Source organism: Anopheles merus, chromosome 2R (genome assembly GCF_017562075.2).
Source record: "Anopheles merus strain MAF chromosome 2R, AmerM5.1, whole genome shotgun sequence".
Taxonomy (NCBI): domain Eukaryota; kingdom Metazoa; phylum Arthropoda; class Insecta; order Diptera; family Culicidae; genus Anopheles; species Anopheles merus.
Window position 1 is genome coordinate 43,312,346 of NC_054082.1, and position 17,878 is coordinate 43,330,223.

The 17,878-nt window shown below is 41.5% G+C and overlaps 1 protein-coding gene and 1 non-coding gene across 7 annotated transcripts in view; both read right to left on the minus strand.

Moving 5' to 3' along the window:
- Positions 1–17,878, minus strand: part of LOC121588595 (protein winged eye-like) — a 341,422-nt gene that overhangs the window by 208,553 nt on the left and 114,991 nt on the right. The gene's annotated exons all lie outside the window — the stretch shown is intronic.
- Positions 3,310–3,381, minus strand: Trnap-cgg. The gene has a single exon. It is a non-coding gene; the product is annotated as a tRNA-Pro (tRNA).

Below are 17,878 nucleotides of genomic sequence, written 5' to 3' on the forward strand. Positions count from 1 at the left end.
ACGGAAGGACATATCACCTCGCTTTTTCTCATTGCATCTTCCCCGATCACCCGGTCGCTAGGAATTGGTGCACAAAGGGGCGAGAATGTGTCTGTGTTTCGAAGAAATGGTCATGAAATCGCACCCAATCAGGGCGCGGAAACTGTTCCGCCACATATTGGCCATATTATCGGCCGCTTGATGCGTCCCCGGAACCGCGAACAATCTGCGTGTGAGCGTTTGTCACACGATGATTGTCCTTGCGCTTGCAGCCAACATCTTCTTTCCCCCAGTTCACCCTACACAAATTTGCAGCTTCACTCAGCCGGAACCCTGTGCCTATCCGGTTTCCGGAGTAGTTTGTGCTTCACCGCATTTACCAGACGCATTGCTGCTCGTCAATATGTTGCGCGATACATAAACCGCAATTCGAATAGAAGTCGCCCGTGTGTTTTCAATCCCTTTCCCGTTGCTGCAGGACCGGAATTGGGTTGGAATTTTGATCGGTTTGCAATAGAATTTAGCGACTCGTGGCGTACGCAACGTGCGACCCGGAGCAATCAGTCGGAACATTCGCGAGCATCTTGTACGCACATTCATCTGCATTCGGCCCAGCCTTGCTAGCGGAAATGAATCCCAACGGAAGACGAAAGACGACATTTCCTCCCAGGATGCTTGACAGACAGACGGGCTGGGTGGGGCCTGGTGTTCTTTGAACGGCACTCTCGTTTTGAGCTGCGGCCGAAGACCAATTTAAAGGCTTATTACGGGCGTTACCGAAGAGGTGGAACGGGTTCTATGTGCGCAGGGTTATGCTTTTATGCTTTTCGCATTTACTTTGATAGCGTGCAATCAAGGAGTGGGAAGGGAAGGGACGTGCGTTCCCCGAGCATAGATTGAATATTTGATGAGCAGCGCCCGCGGGAGACAGGACGTCTTCAACTCAATTTCACCGTCGTTTGATGCCTCGCGGTCTTAGCCCCAGCTAATGCATCCAGGAGAAGAGGAGTTGATTGAAAGATTCGATTGGTTGGGTGGGGGTTGCGATTGGATTTAGTACCAGAGCTCCGGTTTATTACTACTGCCGTTGGTATTTCTCAGTCTCTTCTCAGAACAGTCTCTTTTGCTATGCTGCGCACTTTCTTAACCCGTGTTCCGTTGGTTGGTTAGTTTGTGTTTGATCTTTAAGATAAAATCATGGCATAAAGCTAGTTTTGTTGCTAGAAGGCGATAGCCCATCAACGAATTGTTCAATGGACAGAAAAAAAACATGGATAAACTCAATTTGATATTCGTTCACGCAGGTAATATTATCTGGCATTCTCAACCATAGTTACAAGGCTTTAAAATTATCTTAAAGCTTTTCCAAAAATGATTCCTTGAGTGCAAAGTCTTTGCTTAACTTTGAATTGAAATAAAAATGAAGTGACACATCAAAGATTAAATATGGATGTGTTTCAAAATTTATTCAAATTGCTTGTTCGTTTGAGAATAAACGTCCCATACTTTTGTTACTCCCCTTTGGCGTCGTTTATCGATGTATTATTATTTTCTAGTCTGACCTTTTCTAGTTATAGATGTAATAACTATTATTGCTCTGAGTTATTTTAATACGAATAACTAAATATTACAACCGTAAAATCCATTCCCGTTAGATTTTTATCTATGAAATAACAAACATTATTCTTTAAAGAAACCCTTCGCTTTGGAAGCTTAAAGAACTGCAGTGCGATTCGCCTTTGGCAAGACATTTTCCAAAAACATAGCCTTTTCTTGCTATTCTGCTCGCAACACAAAGGTACTGCCCGTGCTGATGATTTTTGCTCTACGAGGATGGCATGCAGAAGTCGAAAATAAAATCATTCCTTACCTTCCGTCGCCGTGAGCATTTTCAAAGTGCTGGTAAAGCATACACCCATCCTCCTTCTTCCTCCCTCAAAAGCGGTGCAGTAAAACCGTTCAAGGTTGAAAACGCGCTCATGGAAGTTAAAAGTTGGTTCAATTTGAAGCTTTTCAATGCGAAACCATTACACAAGTGCAAACATTTTCCAATTCCATTCCGTCTTGATCCCTCCTTTTGCTGAAGATACTTTGCATAAATTTTTCGGACATTTACGAGTGCGCTATCGGTTGTAGGTTAGGGGGTTGAGCTAGATAGGAATATGAACGGGGTGTGGACCACAGGACGAGTATTGCGCGAACCCGTGTGCACCTCTTGAACGGGGAAACCTCTCCCCAGGGCGATTAGAGGTATACCAGGCGTGCCTGGCAAACGTAAATGCTGTTCGCATTCAAATTTGTCCATAAAACTTTATTTACGATACTAATTTATTGTTATTTTGTGAGTTTTTTTTTATTTCGTTTTCTGTGCGATCCGTGAAGATGAAGATAAGGGGAACTTAGACACTTGAAGTGTTTGAAATTTTGGAAATTACCTTTGTTGGGAACTACTTTTTATAGCTGGCTAAGATTGAAGCCTTCTGCTCACAATATGTTTAGCGTGCAGGCAAGTCATTCGATTTGGTTTGAAAAGAAATATGTCTTAAGAATCGATAGCGTTATCAATGAAGTGGCCCCGCAGGAGCACTCCTAAATCTTTGCAAAAACAGTATTTGCACGAAGGGTCATGAACGAAGTTATAAAGCATAGAATGGATAAGTGTTATTCAAAGCTGAATAAGTGTTATTCAAAGCAGTAGAAAATGTAACTAATGCAAAAAAATAAAGAGAAAACTAGTGTACGTAACTGAGTGTTTGATGCAAAAATCTGTACAACTATAAAAGCACCTCGTGTGAGTAGCATAACGTAAAGCGACAAAAACAAAAGACCAGCTGCAAGGATAAGAGAAGAATAGTAGGATTCAGCAGCCAAGGAACAACTCTTCTCATTGGTTCATTCGCGATTTTATCATTTCTGCAACCATCGCAGACCGGGCTCCACTTAACAAACCACGCCTCTTCTGTAGATCGTGATGATTGTTGATCTTTCTTTTGCAAGAAGATGTTCAAGGTGTTTGGTGTTTCGGAGGACGTATAGAATTAGGATGCAAAGACACTCCCCTGTGCACGTACAATTTGTGGCGAAGCCTTCATTTGTTTTCACATGATTATTGAAGTTGTTTGGCCGTTGGCATGCAATATTTCTTTCGGGTTAAAGAAGCATTTACTTAATAATACGTGCCAATGTTATCGAATGAAAACTTTGACTGTGCGAATAATAAATTGCTGTTTAAAATAGCGTATGAAGTGGTAAAGCTTCGTCGATACCTGAACAAATATGCGAAATTGAGCAATATGATCTGTGCCAAAAAAGACATTTTCAGTCCATCTCGGGCTCGTCCGGGAATTGAACCCGGGACCTCTCGCACCCGAAGCGAAAATCATACCCCTAGACCAACGAGCCACGGTTGAGAGTCGGACTCTCGTTTCAAATGAGTTTACGAACCAACGCACATTAAACTCCGCGCCTTCCCCTACACCTTACCGCGGGTACAAGCGCGCTATGAGTCCCCACACGAACGCCACGCTGACCATGCGAAGGCCTATTTTTGGCACCATCACCGAGGTGGTGCGGAGAAACGTTGGCGCCTCGTAATCTGTTACAACCCTACGATTGGCCGCACTGGTTTGCGCATTGAACGAGCATAGTGAGAGCTCTTTGCGGGGAGAGAGCGTAACTCTCCGAATGGCGAGAGACTGTTGATAGTACAGTTTACCTTTCATTATTTTCTTTTCATAGCAAGGCCTTTAGCTGTGTGCGCGACATTGATAGATCGGCCCTGCGATGCGAGCACATGGTGATTAATCAAATCGCGAAATGTCGATTCACTGCAAACCCATCAATGTCCGTGTTCTCAAAAGTTTGCTCGAACGAAAACCTTCTTATCAAAGATTAACACTCATCGGTGGATCAACGGATGTAAACGTATCTTATTTTTTACATTCATGGTCAGTGTTGTTACAATTATGTCGGTAGATTTCGAGCATCGTGCAGCTGCACTGGATCTAAACCGATCCCAAGTGCTCGATCCCGCGCATCGATGTTGCACCTCCTTACCCTAGATATGTTGTTATCTTGGTTAAAACTAAGTTAGTTTATTCTGCGGTACAGCGACAATAATTTGCTCTTCAAAAAATACAACCGCAAAAATAACCATCAATACGATAATATTAAACATTACGTAGTGCGATTCCTTTCTGTTGGTAAACTGTTTTTTTTTTTAATGTTTTGAAAGTATTCATTCAAGATAAATAGCTGTGCGCTTATTTTGTATTTGTTTTACACTCTAATAAATGTAGGCAAATATTTGCTAACAAAAATAATAACCATCTGCCGGTGCGAACAATGGGTTCATAAGAGAGTGAATAAGAGAGGGAAATGAATGACCACTCAAAAACTGAAATAAAAAATGTGATGCGATTTTGAGTGGAACACAAGGTTTGCCTTTTGCTTACCACGAAAAAATGTGCTCCGCTTTTTTGGGTGCCTTCTGTTGCTGTGCAAAAACAGCTCCGCCACCCTGTGTGTATGTGTCTCCCATTCCCTCTGTTTCCTTAAAACCCTTCGAGCTGGCATGCGCTTTTCATGTTGGGTTGGAGGTTCTTCAATGGAACCATAAATCAATGTCATTGCAAGTGCGCCATGGTTGCCGCGGTTTTCTGTGGAGCTTCCTTTTGAGCTGCCCTTCTTGTACCGTCGGGAACTGTACAAGAAACCTTTTTCCAGACCAGAGACGATCGATGAAGTTATCGAGTTCGTCGGTACCGGTGCAGCCATTGTCCGATGGGAAGGACCTCCATCAAACGCATTGTGACATCGGCAACGAAACATTGACGAACGTTTCCCACAGGATACACTGCCAGGCAGCTAAAGTTGGTAGCTGTAATTAAACGCTTGGCCACACATAGCCTGCCCTGTTCAGGAAGCGTTCCCCTCTGTCTTCAACGAATTCTTTTTCAATTGCACCCTTGGGAGGAAAATGGGCGTGGAAGGTCAGCCACAATCGAGTTATCGGGAAGCAAATCACAATCATTTGCCAAATTCTCACAACCGTTCGGAAGATGATGATGCCGTTACATCTCTGCTGGGGCACGCCGACGGCGGGGAGATAATTTCCATGGAGATAATGCTTGACAGGCGCTACGCCATGCGCGGGAGGGAGGGGAGGTTCGTTGACGCCACACCAGGGAATGTAGCAATTTTCGTATCAATCAAAACAACTCCTCATTCCGAACAGTGGTGGGGACTGGCCTTCTCGGACACCTACCTCGGTGGTTCCGTAATGGTGGGAGTGTGAGTTCCTCCCTACTGCCCCAGAATCACTTGCCGTAGGTGGAGGAGTTCGAGGAAAGCTAAAATTACCAGCCGCACCTTCGAATACTGCTTCGCCCGGAAAGCGAGGACGATTATTACGATGTAGTTTCTCTGTCGGAATCGAAGATCATCACCACAGAGCCTAGCGCTCACTCTGGGCGAACGATGGCAGCCAAACGGAGTGCGTGGACGCGAAGTGAAACTATTAGAAGCACGGACGGATGAAGAATATCACCAGAATCACGTTCGAAATGAGATTTTAGGGAAATTACCCCTGCAGTATGTTTACGATCGGAATAGGTATGGGCCGGTGGTAAACAGAGCACGGAAGAACTTTACCAATTCAGAACGAAACCAGACTATCCGAGACTATCCGCCCAGGAACGAGAAGAATAATCCGTACTCTTTCCCTTCCCGCTTCTTCATCTTCGTTCTAATCGTTAGGAACAACACATACACATAAACACACACTCACCGGCTGAAGAAGAAACCGGTGTGACAGGTTAATGATAGGGATCCCGAAATTGCAACCCAAAGCGCCATTCACGTGTGTGATTCGGCGATCGAAAAATCGGTTCGAGCTGTACTCGAAAGCACGAGACGAGCCTGTAACCCTGCGGGCAGTAGCATACCGTCGTAACCGTGGAAAATTATCACTGCGCTGGTGAATCAACCGAGCGTGTCTGCGAGTTTAGAAACTATGCCCGCGAAAGAATTGATGCCCAAATCCCCGCGCGCGTTGATGATAGGGAGAGCACCCCATAATAGGCCAGCTCTCGGGAAATGAGATTCGATTTTGATGCGAACCGAACCAAACAAGATACACTGAGTAGGTGTTTGGAGGATTGGTCAAAGGGGGAGAATAAGGAGGTTGGAGAATGTAGGAATTTCGTGAACGAAGCAACGTTTTTTCTCATATTTTTTTAAACCTTTAGATGAATCGATTTTAGTCCAATAATTAGGTAAGGTTCGCTCGAAATACGGTAGCGTGATAAGTCAGTATCTTGATTATAGAGAGCAAAAGAAATGTCAGAACCCTTGGATATTCGGACTTTTTTTATACGTCTGTTTCATTTTGATTTTAGGACGCTCCGTTGCTCGATTTAAACAACCTCTCAACCGTAGTATCGACGAACCATATCCCCACTGGTTGACCGGCGCAGATCAGATCCCCCTCGTTTTCTTGGTGAAAGATTTATGTTTTACTTGACCCCACCGTCCTCTGGGATATGTTTCACTTTCTTTGCACACACCCTGAGTCAATTCAAAATGGCTACCAAGGCCCGCGTGGAATCAGTTTCGGATGCGGGGCCAATGTATAAATCAAAATAATTTATTCAAAATCGTCCCAAAACCATGACCTGATCACTCGCCAGCTTGCCAGAATCTAGGAATGAATAATGATTTATCGCAGCTAATTACAGAAATCCTCGCGATACGATTTCTGTAATTAGCTGCGAATGGTGGTTCAATTCGATTAGGTCTGCCAGCGGTTGACGTATTGATGGTGTGGGAAGCATAAAACAAACAAAATACTGTTGGGGGGACGGCTTGTGTTTTGCTTCATACAAGAATGGAGGGATACTACGTTGCTATCGTCCGATTCACTTTTCCAAGAAAACTCTTATGTATGAAGTTATTTTTAATTTGTAGATTCATATACAGTATTGCATACCTGTTACTGTAAAGTTGAAATAGTTCCGAGATTTTCATTGGTGGTAGTTGGGTCTTACTACATTCTGTACCAAAAACGTCCTGAAGCATACACAAAAACCGACAGTGTGTCCCGTGTCTGATACTTGGAATAGGCGATTCACGATCGTCGGCTTATCTTACAAACGGTGGTGCCCATCGCTCGCGGAACAACCCACACATACGACCCGATATTTCGTGTCGACCTAGCGGCGCTGTGGGTGGGCAGCACAACTGCAACCAAGTTGCCAAGCCGTTGGTATCCATTTCGAAGTTCGACAGTGCGTCCCCGATGCATTTGCGAACTCCGACCGTTCCGGTACACGATTTGCGGAGGGCTTTTGAGCTTGTAGATTTACGATATGTCATTTGCATAATTTACACTTCCACCCACATACACACACCCACTTCCACCCATAGTTCGGCAGCAACATCCTTTTCCGCTGGAACTGTTGTTTACCTTGGTAAGCAGGAGGGTGCACCACGTACAATCAATGCAGCCGAAAGTAAACGCTGTAACGCTTGGGTGAAATGGAGTGTTTACGATTGTGCAATCCCAGCACAGAGCGTCGTACGCGTTCATCGTACATTTCTGCGATGATGAAAATTTATTTAAAAGGATTTATGATACGTACAAGCAAAATCTTATCTCGTTATACAACGCCAAGGTTGTTATGTTTTAAGAATTTTGTCATCCGCCGAGGTTACATTTTGTGTTGCGGCACTGGTCGTTTTTTGATCGGTGTGCGGTCTCTTGTTCAGTGTGCTAAACACGACCATTAAAGTTGGTTGAGTGGACAAAACGAAAGCGAATTATTTCACTATTTCAGTCATTACAACAGTTTCAACTTGTTCCTTGAGCAACTGCGATTAGCTGGTTTTGGTTTATTTCGTTATCTCCCAGAAGTAAACGAACGCATCTCCACCTTCGCCTTTATCATCACTATCATCATCATCATCATCAAAATCATCATTATTGTCGGAATTGCCGTGGGACCAATGTGAGGGAGCATGGGATGGGGGTGAGTGGACCGGGCAACTGATGAGCGCGAAAATGTGGGCGCGCGCGCGCGCGCTCCTTAGATTGGCATGGACTGGGCCGAAAAAAAAACAGATCCACTTCCGTTCCATTACGATCAGGCTTGCAGCAGTGCAGCCGTTCCCTTTATCTCTTTCTCTCCTCCCTTCAGCAATCACCATCCAATTTTCCAGCTCTGTGTGTTCCCATTTCCAACACCCTCGTAATGTGGACTCGATCACTCTCAACCCCGTTCTGGGTAATAGGAAGATTGTTCGCGGTAAAATGAGGCTCAAGTCACGAGTCTCTCTGGCAGGAACGTTGTGGAGGGAACGAAATAAATGAAAGTTGTGGAAGGGCAGACGAGGGCAGGCAGGCGGGGTGAAGTTCGGCCAGCGGTGGTGAGAGCATGCAAGAGAAGTGAAATAGCAGCCTTCTTCGCTGGCCCGATGTTGTGAACAGTGAACGAGCGAAAGAAAAGAAAAAAAGTACAGGTAAAGATCACTTCAGTCTGAGCAAAATAAACGGCTCAGATTTCCGCTGCGGGCAGCAGCAGCAGCAGCGGCAGCATCGCTGCTCAAGCATACCCAGTTCGATGTTGCGCGATACTCCACGTGGAGTTGGGTCTCGGTTGTGTGCGAGATTCCCTGGCAACAATCGGTGCGAAACCGGTTTCCGAAAACCCGGTGTGTGTGCATGTGTTTCGCTCCACGGGTCCCCATTGGTTTGCGTTTGTGCTGAGCTTGTGAATCGCGCGCTCTCTCGGTGTGTTTGATTGCGTCTATTCTGCTTCGCACGTATTGCGTTGTGGTGATGGTTTCTGTACACCTTTGTACCTTCGCTAGACGTGTACGCGTTCGTTTCCACCCCCTCTCCCGTCAAAGGGCCAGGAGAGTCGCCAAGACGCCACGGAACTTGGCACCGCTCCGTTGCGCACATGAATGAAGATAGGAAGAAACTCTGCCCACAGCTCAGATCGCGATGCGATCGGTTTTCCATTCACCTGTACAGTGAGTGTCACAGTGAACGTTACAGTTCAGTTGTACCTGAGGGTAAGGAGTGCTATTAATGTTACTGTGCCCTCCCTACGCTCAATGTAGCACTGTAAACTCAATGTACAACGCTCGAATGAACTTCAGTCAGCTCAATGTAGTTTTGCGTTTTTCTTAATCCGCAACTTTATACTTACGCAATATGTGTCCTATCGATAGTTAAAAATTAACTACATGATAACATGACATCAGATCATAGAGCAAGAATTCACAGAGGACGCTCAGAGCTCTCCTTGGCTGAAAAGAAATCCCTGAGATCCGCGATCCGTTCCCAAGACTAATATTAGGACATTTTATGGTACTGGCTGATTTTTGTCTTATCCTGCCAGTAAATGTAAAGCTCAAATCCAACGCCTTTAAAACTATGTGTTAAAATGGCTGAAAAATTGAGCTCAATGTAAACATAAATTACGTGCCTTATTTCTTTTAAAATTTTAATGATTGAACTGATTCTTGCAAGATCGATTTTTTGTTCCTTTGATAGAACGCATGATTCAAAGAATGAAAACAAAACAATTGTGATCTCTTACATGATTATATCGTGATAGGTCCTGCTATAAATTAAAATATACAAAATATTAGATTAACTTACACAATTGATGAAGGAAAATGTTCGAATGATGAGCATCAATTTGTGCCGTACTGTACCTTACCCTTTTAATATCCAGTTGTCTTTTCCATTGAAACACGGAGATGATTCCGCGTTTCTGTTTTCTTTTGAACTTTTTTCCTCGGTTTGCAATACTACAGGCCTTTGCCTTCTTACTCAAAGCACAAAAAAAACTCCCTTCCTATTTTCATTCCTCCTGCCCACGTCCACCACCATCTTGCCTTGGTCGATATCATTTTATTCTTATCACAATCCGCGCTCATGGTTCACCATTGAAAAAAGTTTCATTCTTCTTGCTGCATGACGCGATTTAGCTTGTTTTGTTTCTTTCAAAATTCTCTGACTTTAAATCGTTCATCACTCTTCTCGGATAAAGTTTTTCTTCTCGTCGGAGACTACCCGCCTGCCTGCTGGAATCTGTCCATGCCTCAATCAAGGTTTCAATTTTGTCCAGTTACGTCACTGTTGGCTGGTTTTCATCCTGGTTTGCACATACGTCACTTACCAAAACCCCACCGTGTTGGCAGACGACAAAATTGTGAGAGCAAAAAATAACTATTACACCGCAAAAGAAGGATAATGTAAAAGTTTCAATCAGTGTGTCTAACAAAACGGGCATTTCCTCCTAGGTGCACGGGCAGAAGTAGTAGCGTATGCGGAACTGTTCGTGAACGATTATGTGATGATAGTGCAGTCGACGTTCATCATTATTTTTACAGCGGGGTTGAACTTTTGCAATCAACTTTTGATAATGAAACATTAATGTTCCAGTGTGAAAGTGGGTTGTTTAATTGTTATAACATAAAAAAGTTGTGCCTAGTAGTTCCAGCGCATTTCATCAGCATGATTCAATTCAATTGCTTTTGATGCATTTGTTGCTCGTAAATTTTTCTTGTTCTCATTTGTTGTACTGTTCAAATCTTCTACTGACTAGGTGTATGATTTTTATGTTTATAAATGTTGTAATGATGAATTGTTTGAACTAATATGTATGTAAAATTGTGATTTTTGTTTTTATTTAAAACATTTTTGAATCCAAAAGTGTTACGAATATGAGATTGTTACAATGCAGAAATCTGTAAATATTATTTAAAATTCCATGTATAGAGACGAAATATTTCCGTCGTTTATAGCCTGCTCAAATCCTTTCAAAGGACTTCTATAATAACCAACTCATTCAAAAGATGCATCTCGCCTACGTTCGTTGCACCTCTCTAGTATGCACTCGGAAATGATGCACCAACCTGCGAGCCATCCTTATTGGTTTTGTGATTACGGTTGATGGTGGTACGAACGTGAACAACCTTTAGAGCGATAATTTATGGGTGGTTCTGTATTCTCGGAAATTCTTGCCCTCGAATAGTGAGAGCAAGCTGTGCGGGTTGCGAAATGAAATTCCAATTGTAGGCCCTTTTGTTGATGAAATACTTGAAAGATTTATCATTCTTGGGCGCCTGCTCTCCAGGCGGAAGTTCGATGGAAATTCCTCAGTGTTTGCGCTTTTTCTTCGTAGCGATGAAAAATTTATGGCAGACTTTAATCTCCCTATGCTGATTAAGATCGTACCTTGGCAGTACTTTCTCAGTCCAGTCGCTGTTGGTTAGGTGATTAGATAAAACAAAACTTTACTCAATTCGGCTCACTGTGCCGCTTTTTTACCTGGGAAAATGCTTATCGGCGTATTTTGTAAAGAAAACTGTAATGTAATAAGTGTTTCAACTCATTATTGTTCTATGGTAGAACGTGTACAAGTAAGTTAAATTTGGTTTTAAAGAGCGTAACGGTTACGCTGCAATCCCTCGAAGAAACGAAAATTGGATTGAGGAAGAAGCGTGGAATAAATTCAATTTTTACAACGTAACTTTTTTGGCCTCGTGGTTTACTTTGATCTTTTTAAAATTGAATATCGTTTCCTGCTGTGTCAAGCGTAAACAGCTCGTACAGTTTCGTTGCTGACATGTTTGACACACATCGATATTCCATAGCACGTGTGACGTACGTACAACGATGAGGTCAAGACTCAAAAGAAGCATGATGGCACCGATGGAAGATTATTTCTAACAAATGCTACCGGATTCTAATCTCTTAAGCTTCCTATCGTTGCCGATGAAAGTGCTCAACGTTCTTATTTTGGGTTTTTTTTTTTTTTTTGTTTGAGTACGTTTTTCATGCTCGGTATAAGAATGGAACCGACTTGCAGCGTTAGTCTTATGTATCCGTCAATCTAAAAAAACGCTTGAGTAGAGTGCAGTTCTTGAAATAATCCTAGCATAAAACTTATAATTCACTGTCCATTGATTCTATTTGATTCCAAAATTCCTGTACGAACTGTGTTTGCCACCACCACAGTGTTGCAAATTGTCACCATTTTTCATGACATTCGCAGTAAGCGGCTAGTCGAACTCATTTTTCGTTCTGATATTCACAGTTCCCATGACACGACTTCCTAAGAACGGTAATTATTTGTGTAGCGGAATTTGGGGTAAGTGTGCCATAAGGACAAGAGTGCCACCAAGCATTTTTTCCTTAAAAACTTTAGTTTAATGATCAATTGTGTATACAGTTGATTGCTTTCCAATGACTACGCTATTATGGTTACGCTTTTTTCAGTTGCTCACTTTATATATGGTTAACTTCAAAGTATTCTTTGAATATTGTGTATTATATTCTTTGTGCAGTAATCACACAGTTTCAATTAAAACAAAGCTTAATAATAGTTTACTGAATCTGTAAAACTATTCTTCTACTAAAATATACCCGCTTATTTTAAGTAGCCCGCTATACAGTTCCTTTTTCATTAAAAGGTTAAGGCATTTAGTTGGTTTCGTTTTTACTAAAATTAATCATTATTCCCTTTTCCCTATACTTCTAAATAAAGAAATAAATCATAAATTTGCAACAAATTATGAAATGTTGATGCAAAATCGAAAAGCTTACAAGTTTAATCGGCTTTTTAAATTTCGTATGGATTAAATTACACTACTCTTAATAAAATAGATTGAATTAATATTTCTTAATAGAAGCAGATAGTATCGAATAACATTGGTTTATATAAAATACATAGACTGTTAAGTTGTTTCTGTAGGGTTGATATTATACTGTACGGTAAACTACCGGTGCGAAAGTGTCTGGTAGTGTGCTTTAATTGTCCATAACAATAGCGCTGTTTCATGGGGCGATAAACAGCGTTAAAGAAATTATTGCGGAAGGCTAAACGTGTCATGCACCCTCAATATTTAGTTGCACAAAGAAGATCTCTGGTAAAAAATCAAGAGTTCATTGTGCAAGAGATACATGCGCAACGAAGCAGCTAAGCACCAGACACATAGCAATTCATTGCTGATAACATCCATATGGCAGAAGAGAAACATTTCATTCATTGCGCTTAACGCTAGTGCAGGATTGTCTCTTTAAATTTTGGCGATTAGCTTCCCACCAATCACAAATCTCTATCCTGGCGTCACGGCTCAGGTGTTGTACCGTTATCTGTTTGACTGAGAGAGTATGGCTTGCGCTGTTATCACTCACATAGACAGAATGTGTGTGTGTGTCCATACTAGAAAGAAGCAAAAGAGAAGAGAAAGCCGTTCTTTACCGGAACGAAAAGAACGCTGAGAGAAACAGGTTCAGATTTTACCTGCTTCCTTTGTACGTACCAAATCGGCCCATGGTACGAAAGAGAGCAGATGATCGTGCGTTCCAGACTGGATCGAAAAGAACGCTGAGAGAAACAGGTTTAAATTGAACCGGCAAACCGGCTCATCAATACAAAGAGAGTAGAATGTCGTGCGTTCTAGGCCGGATCGCAATAAGCACTGAGAGCAACCGGCCTAGCACAGATCGCCGAGAACGCTGAGGGCAGCCGGTTCAGATCGGATCGATAAGATCGTTGATAACAGTCGCTTCAGGTCGGATCGCAAAGAACGGCAGGAGCAACAGGTTCAGTTTGAACCTGCTTGGGTAAAAAATAAGGATCGCGGTCCGGATGCTTGCATGCTGGAACGGATCGCACCTGGCAGGTTCGGAACGCAACGCGCATCACTATTTCATTTGATCAACTAGCAAAATTGTTTCTTCTTACACAGGTGTTGAGCACACACACCAAAAAGGATCCATTTTCGATGTCTTTTTTGTTCACTAAAGTACTAGAGTAAAGTACGGAAATATGAAAATCAAATGAATGCACCAGAAAAATATCATCGAGTCAAATGATTTTTTTCCCTGACTGTCGAATCAAAGCGTGAATTGAGAATGCGATGTTTCAAACAACATAATTTTGTAAACTTAGTCTTGAGTTCAAGACCCGAATGGACCGTGTCCCCATACGTATGACTTGACAATTCTGCTATGTGTAATCAGTAAGGCACTGAAAGCCAATCCCACTAGTCCTACAGGCAGGTCTTGATCGACAACGGTTGTTGTGCCAAAGAAGAGAGTTCTATCAAAGAAATAGTAAAATGATAAAACCATTTTAATTGATCAGTTTATATTTATCGTACTTAAATTGATTCAGGTATTACACAAGTAAGAGATTTCAAAGGTTTACCAAATAAATTGAGCAAAAATGCACTTACAATGAAGGAACTGTCAAAAATGTTTAATAAGCTTTGTTTCTACGGAATGGTTGCTGCTTTCTGATGCTCGAAATCATCGTTTGTAATGGCAACGGAAAATTAAGCAGATTTCGGTGAAGTTTTTTCGTGTAATATTTGGCACGAATCCTTTCTTGTAATCTTTTGAAATTGCGCAAAGTAAACTGTGTATTTTAGTATTTGAACTTATTTTGGGGATCCTTTTGCATGAAAGAACCTTCGTTTAAAGGTTTTTAGTGATTTCCATACGATGAAAACAAGTGTTAATGTGTATACGTACTTAAAATCGTAATTTTCAAATCCACACAAGAATCGTGTCCTGAAAACGCAAAATGGTTTGCGAATCTTTTTTTAACTTTGAAGGGGAAATATTCGCCATCAAACTATCATTCCGTGAAAAGTTACCTATAAAAAAGAGGGTTTTCAAATTGGAGGTATCTCAGATTAGAGAGAGTTCACTACATTAATACATCGCAAGAATCTTATCGCATAAATCCATGATTTTGCTGCTGAAATCACCGACTTTCATAAATATTATTCAATTTTGAATGATTTGTAGTTTTGAATACAAAACTTAGGCAGACAAACAAATCAAACCTCCTACGACAATAGCATTAGAACTACATAGTAGATATAACATGTACGATTTGATAAATGTATAAATGTGTGTCGCGACCAGTGTTGTTAATTGTCGACATTTTTTTATGATATTCGCAGTAAGCGGGTGTCAAAATCATTTTTTGATCATGATATTCATGGTTACCATGACACGACTTTCCAAAAGCGACAATCATTTGTGCAATAACAATCAATGGTTTTTCGATGACATGATTGCAAAAACTGTAGAATGAATGTCATTTGACATTTTTCATGAGACGCCAGAACTGCTCTATCGTGCATTTATCGATACTTAGCCATTAGACCACTTGATATTTTCACTCAGTCAACCCGGAAAATGGTGTTCTCTTACAGGAGTATAGAAATTCACGCGAAAACACGAAAAAGGACCTATTTTCGATGAAGATCTAGTTCACTTGAGGTACGGCAAAATAAAAAAGTCAAATGATTGTAGCAGAAAAATATCATCGTGTCAAATGATATTTTTTTCCGTGATTGTCGAATGAATGCGTGGATCTAGAATGCGATGCTTCAAAAAGTATCATTTTGTAAAATTTGATGTCGACGACTATCACCGTTCGCAACACTGGTCGAGACTGTTCAAGTTGGCTTTCGTAAAATTGAGCACTGTTGAACTCGATTGTTTATTATTAGCATGTGTTTTTCAAGATTTGACACCGTCATCAAGTTTAAAGAAAGAAGCTAGTGCCAAATTAGTTGTTTAATGGCTGTTGATAATTTATTATTCTTTTTGATAATATTTCTAATGATTCATGGAATTATTCCCTGTTTGATGCATTGATTTTTTCTGATGATTTGATTTTTACTTACAAAACTATAATTTCTTTGATACTATAAAAATCAAACCGTTTAATTTATGTTTATGTAATGTATTGTCTCTAACAAGCAGCAGAATAAATCGATCATTTTCTTAAAGACAACCGTATAAACGCCACTATATTTTCTCAGTATGCATACAAAGCATCCGGAAATAGTTAAACGATTCCAAATGCCATCTAAAGATACCTGCATCTTGCTTATACTATGTACAATCTGTCCCTTACGTTAAACACTAAAAGGTTTGGGCACTCTCGAAATAAAACCACCACCGGCACCTAGGAAGAGTAATGTTGCAGTATTGTATTACCTCTTCCACGCAGAAGGTGTTTGAATAGTACCCAGTGTAGGGAACCTCAGCAAATCTGATTTGTTGCCTGTTGCATTGCTACATCCCCCTCTGCATCGTGTGCAACGAACCGTGAACCAGAGGATATTCTGCTGCCGTCTTGACGTTCGTAATCAAGTTTTCCGCTTTAACGATACTTTATTCGATTTCCATTGCTATCACCGATCCCCTTCGCATTACATTTTCGATGCGAACTGTGTTTTTACCGTTTGGTCACGTTGTGCACTTCAGAAGGTATTTCAAAGAATGACATTTTTCAATTTAATTTATTTTTATCAAGCAAGGGAAAACATCACCAGTATAGCAAAAAGGTACGTAGGTCAATCGTTTTGGTGCTTGATTGAATAGATCAAAGACTATTAATTACAAAGATTTTTTTTGTAAGTTGAGCTAAGATGCTTATTGCGCCTCAACGAAACTGCATTGCAAAGAATGTCTGGAGCAATTGTTATAATCCCTTAAATGATGAGAAAATTGTATTCAGTTGCACTGGGCGTCTCCATCATGCATAGTTTCGCCACAATTATTGGGTAATTGTGTAAAGAAAAACATACCAATAGCCATTATTGAAAATAACCCATTTTCTGTTATGTATTTTTGCTTATTTTCCCACATCTCATCTGTCCTCGTTTCGCAATTGCATTAACATTGCAAAAATCTTGCCACACAGTTGCCAATAATGCTAGGCGATGTGTCTGCAAAAACAGATGAAACGACGGACTGGGGATTCGGTCACCCTGCAAAACGATTACCATTATTACACTGTTTATTGTTTTCCATTGATATGTATTTATGACAAGCAGCGTACACCACGCTGTTGAAATCTGTCACGGGCACTTTCCGCACGGAGGGACAGTTACGCGTCTGTTTGGCGGCATCGGCATACCTGGGCGGGAAGTTGATGGTTACACGGTGGAAAGAGACCATCAGATATACAGCCGCTTTGATAGCACTGAACGTTTGGCGAGTTGGGAGGAATCACGGGCAAATTTGCGTGCAAATGTTCGCGTATATGCGAATGCATTTACATACTAATTATCGCGTGATATGTGGGCAAACATAATTACCTGTCGCATTTGTTCGGAAGGTTCGGTTGGGGCTGCTGTCCGCGCTGTAACGTCGGCCTGTCGGTTTGCTATCGTTTACTGTTTCGGTCACTTATTATCAACAGTAGCGGTTGCCGTTGTGGGAAAGCTTTTCGTATCCACGAACACACTCTGTGGACATATCGCCCCACGTCCACCGGGAACGATGACCATGAATCATGCACGATCAGGAATCATTAATGCAGCACGGACAGGCTCATTCGATCGATGTCGTCAAGCGCAACGATTTTGCATTCATCGCTTTGGACGCAGGTAAGGGATTTTCCACCTGTTGACCAATCGTTGAGCAAGCACAGAGGCGTTGAATGTTTGGTGACGTGAAGTTTCAGCGTATTGTGTTGAACGATTTTTCCTAATGGGCAGTGCAGGTGAAAGAGATTTGATTAAATAGTAATGTTAGATAAGTGCTAATTATTCTTGATTGTCAAAAACTATTACCTAAATGCTATCCCTTATCACTGAAAAGATAACGTTTAGTGTCGCTTTTGCATTAAATACATTCAACGAATGCTAACATAATAATCTAAAATGAAATATTCTTGCAATAGTTCAACATAGCTGAAATCCTTTACATCACTATTTTTCACACGTCTAAATCGCTTCACATTTCTGCAAAATCAAATATACTCATGCAGAGACTGCCTTCTAGGTGCTATCCGTGCTGATGCATAGCAGCCTGTCTAAACTTTGCAGTAAATTCATTTCCGTAAAT